The 5,000-nt window shown below is 47.0% G+C and overlaps 1 protein-coding gene across 2 annotated transcripts in view; it reads left to right on the top strand.

The window, feature by feature from the left end:
• The window catches only part of hsd11b2 (hydroxysteroid (11-beta) dehydrogenase 2), a 45,765-nt gene that overhangs the window by 20,763 nt on the left and 20,002 nt on the right, over window positions 1-5,000 (top strand). The window lies entirely within an intron of this gene.

Raw genomic sequence — 5,000 nt, 5'->3', positions numbered from 1 at the left:
GAGCAGAGAGTAACTATAGAGTAGAGAGTAACTATAGAGCAGAGTAACTATAGAGTAACTATATAGCAGAGAGTAACTATAGAGCAGAGAGTAACTATAGAGCAGAGAGTAACTATGGAGCAGAGAGTAACTATGGAGCGGGAGAGTAACTATGGAGCAGAGAGTAACTATGGAGCAGGGAGTGACTATAGAGCAGATGAGTAACTATAGAGCGTAGAGTAACTATAGAGCAGAGAGTAACTATAGAGCAGAGAGTAACTATAGAGCAGGGAGTAACTATGGAGTGAGTAACTATGGAGCAGGTAACTATGGAGTAGACTATAGGGAGAGTGACTATAGAGCAGAGAGTAAACTATGGAGCAGAGGTGGCTATGGGAGTAAAGTGGCTATGGGAGCAGAGTAACTATGGAGCAGAGAGTAGCTATGGAGCAGAGTGACTATGAGTAGAGTAACTATGGAGCAGAGAGTAGCTATAGAGAGAGTAACTATAGGGTAACTATGGAGCGGAGTAACTATGGGAGTAGAGTGACTATGGAGTGGAGTAACTATGAGAAGGTAAACTATGGAGCGGAGGGTGACTATGGGAGCGGAGGGTGACTATGGTGCGGAGAGTGACTATAGAGTAGAGTAGCTATGGAGTGACTATGGGAGCAGAGAGTGACTATAGAGCAGAGAGTAACTATGGAGCAGGGAGTAGCTATAGAGTAACTATAGAGTGAGAGTAACTATGGAGTGAGAGTAACTATGGAGCAGAGGTAACTATAGAGTAGAGTAACTATGAGCAGAGAGTAACTATGGAGTAGAGATTAACTATAGGGTAGAGTAACTATAGGGGCAGAGGTAACTTTGGAGCGGAGGTAGCTATGGAGCAGAGGTAACTATAGGTGAGCTATGGAGCAGAGGTAACTATGGGGCGGAGAGTAGCTATGGAGTGACTATGGAGCGGATGGTAACTATGGAGCAGGAGACTAACTATGGAGCAGAGGTAACTATAGAGTGACTGTATGTCGGAGAGTGACTATGAGAGTAACTATGGGGCGGAGGTAACTATGGAGGCAGAGGTAACTATAGAGTGAGGGTAACTATAGAGTGGGAGAGTAGCTATAGGGCAGAGAGTAACTATAGAGCGGAGGTGACTATGGAGCGGAGGTAACTATAGGGGACGGAGAGTAAACTATGGGAGCAGAGAGTGGCTATAGGTAGAGTAACTATGGAGCGTGAGAGTGACTATGGAGCAGAGGTAACTATGGAGTAGGAGTGACTATAGAGTGAGAGTAACTATGGAGCGGAAAGTGACTGTAGGTGAGAGTAACTATGGAGGCAGAGTGTAACTATGGAGCGGAGAGTGACTATGGAGTGGGAGAGTAAGCTATAGGGAGCGGAGAGTGACTATGAGAGTAGAGTGACTATAGAGTAGAGAGTAAATATAGAGCAGAGAGTAACTATAGGGTGGAGAGTGACTATACAGCAGGTAACTATAGAGTAGAGTAACTGTAGGTGAGAGTGACTATGGGGCAGAGTAACTATGGAGTGACTATATGAGCAGAGAGTAACTATGGGGTAACTATGGAGCAGAGAGTAACTATGGAGCAGAAGTAACTATAGGGGCAGAGGTAACTATAGAGCGGAGTAACTATGGGAGTAGAGTAGCTATGGAGCGGAGGTAACTATAGAGTGGCTATGGAGCGGAGGTAACTATAGAGCAGAGAGTGACTATAGAGTAACTATAGGGGCAGATGGTAACTATGGAGCAGAGTAACTATAGAGCAGAGAGTAACTATAGAGTAACTATGGATCAGAGGTAACTATAGAGTAACTATGGAGCAGAGGTAACTATGGGAGCAGAGAGTAACTATGGAGCGGAGGTAACTATGGAGCAGAGTAAATATGGGGCAGAGAGTAACTATAGGGTGAGAGTAACTATGGGAGCAGAGAGTAACTATGGGGCAGAGGTAAATATGGAGCAGAGTAACTATGGGAGCGAGGGTGACTATGAGTGAGAGTAGCTATGGAGCAGAGAGTGACTATGGAGCAGAGTGAAAATGGGGCAGAGGTGGCTATGGGAGCGAGAGTGACTATAGGTGAGTGACTATGGAGCAGAGTAGCTATGGGAGCAGGGAGTAACTATAGAGTGGGGAGTGACTATGGAGTGAGGGTAAACTATGGAGCGGAGAGTGACTATGGGGCAGAGAGTAGCTATGGAGCAGGGAGTAACTATGGGGTGACTATGGGAGTGAGAGTAACTATGGGGCAGAGGTGACTATAGGTAGAGTAACTATAGAGTGGAGTGACTATATGGTGGAGTAACTATGGAGCAGAGAGTAACTATGGAGCGAGAGTAACTATAGGGAGTGACTATGGGTATGGGTAACTATGGAGTGACTATGGGAGCAGGAGTAACTATGGGAGCAGAGGTGACTATGGGGGCGGAGTGAATATGGAGCGGAGGTGACTATAGGGTGAGGTGACTATGGAGCAGAGTGACTATGGGGCAGAGTGACTATGGGAGCAGAGGTGACTATGGGGCAGAGTGGCTATGGGTGAGAGTGACTATGGAGCGGAGGTGACTATGGAGCGGAGGTAACTGTAGAGCAGAGTAGCTATGGAGCAGAGTAACTATGGAGTGAGGTGGCTATGGGAGCGGAGTGAAACTATGGAGCAGAGGTGACTATGGAGTGGAGGGTGACTATGGGAGTAGAGTAACTATGGGGCAGAGTGACTATAGGGCAGAGGTAACTATAGAGTAGAGGGTAACTATAGAGTGACTATAGAGTGAGGTGGCTATGGAGCGAGAGTAACTATAGAGTAGAGTGACTATAGAGTAGAGTAACTATAGAGTAGAGTAACTATGGGAGCAGAGTAACTATAGAGCAGAGGTAACAATAGAGTATAGAGTAACTATAGAGTATAGAGTAACTATAGAGTAACTATGAGCGAGTGTATATAGAGTGACACACACACAGACACACACACACACACACACACACACACACACACACACACACACACACACACACACACACACACACACACACACACACACTCCACCCACAGACACACACACACACGCATACAGAGAGACACACACACACACACACACACACACACACACACACACACACACACACACACACACACACACACACACACACACACACACACATTCATACAGAGAGACACACACACACACACACAGACACACACGCAGACACACACACACACACACACACACTCTACCCACAGACACACAAACACACACACACACACACACGCATACAGAGAGACACACACACACACACACACGCACACAGAGAGACACACACACACACACACACACACACACACACACACATACACACACAGACACACACACAGACACACACACACACACACACACACACACACACACACACACACACACACACACTCCACCCACAGACACACACACACACACACACACACACACACACACACACACACACACACACACACACACACACACACACACACACACACACACACACACACACACACACACACACACACACACACACACACACACACACACACACACACACACACACACACACACACACACACACACACACACACACACATACAGAGAGACACACACACACATACAGAGAGACACACACACGCACACACACACACAGACACACACAAACACACTCCACCCACAGACACACACACACACACACACAGAGACAAACAGAGAAGAGTCCAAACCTGTCATCCAAACATCTGTCCGTTAACTCAAACATCTGTCTGTCATCAACACATCCAAACATCTGCTGAGCCATGAGCCAATCACAGCTGCGGCCAGGGGACGAGGATCGCGTTACGGTCTCCTCCGTCTCGCTCAGACGCAGCCGGGGATATATGATCCTAGTGATCTGTGATTAAACTTCAACACGTTCATCTGACCTGCGTCTCCTTCCTGCCAACCAGCAGAGGAGGTGACGATTCACACGGGATTCAATCCTTCACATTACACCGTGAAGTCACACAGCAGCCGTCATCTGACTGAAGAGGGCCTTCTATGTGTGTGTCTGTGTGTGTGTGTGTGTGTGTGTGTGTGTGTGTGTGTGTGTGTGTGTGTGTCTGTGTGTGTTTGTGTGTGTGTGTCTGTGTGTGTTTGTGTGTGTGTGTCTCTGTGTGTGTGAGAGTCTGTGTGTCTCTCTGTGTGTGTGTCTGTGTGTGTGTTTTTTTGTGTGTGTGTGTCTGTGTGTGTGTGTGTGTATGTGTGTACAGTGTCCTGCTACGTCTTTTAACGTCCTGCTGTGCCCTGATATGACATGAACTACTACAACTACCATTTCCAGTCACTGTTCCATTATCTTTATTGTGACTATTACTGCCACTGTTCATCACCCCCCCAACCGGGACCTACCACCGCCTACCAAGAGCCTGGGTCTATCCCGTCAGACAGCCCCCTACCAAGAGCCTGGGTCTGTCCCGTCAGACTCCCCCTACCAAGAGCCTGGGTCTGTCCCAGGTTTCTTCCTAAAAAGGAATTCCTCACCACTGTCACACTAAATGCTTGCTCTTGGGGGAATTACTGGAATTGTTGGGTCTTTGTAAATGATAGAGCGTGGTCTAGACCTCCTCTATCTGTAAAGTGTCTCGAGATAACTCTTGTTATGATTTAGCAACGTCTGAAACACAAACATTACATATTCTCAACTGTCTGTTGCAATTTGCCTACGTATGCTAACAAACATCATTCATTCAACCAGCTGACTGTCAATGCTAGTTAAACGTACCCGTCGTTTTGTTTGCCTGTTGCGCTCTGCTCTTCTGTCTTCTTCCATCATATTAATTAAGATCATATTACGTCTTCTGTGTTTCTCTGTTAAGTACTCCAGCCTAGTCTTTAAATGCTGCTGTTGGAACACCGTTATGACAATGCTATAAAGACCGTTGCCGTGCTTGCGTCACTCCCTTATCCCTCCTGCCAGGTCCTATGGCCACTTGGCCAG

The sequence above is a fragment of the Sander vitreus genome, unplaced genomic scaffold (assembly GCF_031162955.1).
Source record: "Sander vitreus isolate 19-12246 unplaced genomic scaffold, sanVit1 ctg327_0, whole genome shotgun sequence".
In the NCBI taxonomy this organism is placed as follows: domain Eukaryota; kingdom Metazoa; phylum Chordata; class Actinopteri; order Perciformes; family Percidae; genus Sander; species Sander vitreus.
The sequence above is the reverse complement of the archived record's forward strand: the minus strand, read 5'-3'. Positions and strand labels throughout refer to the sequence as shown.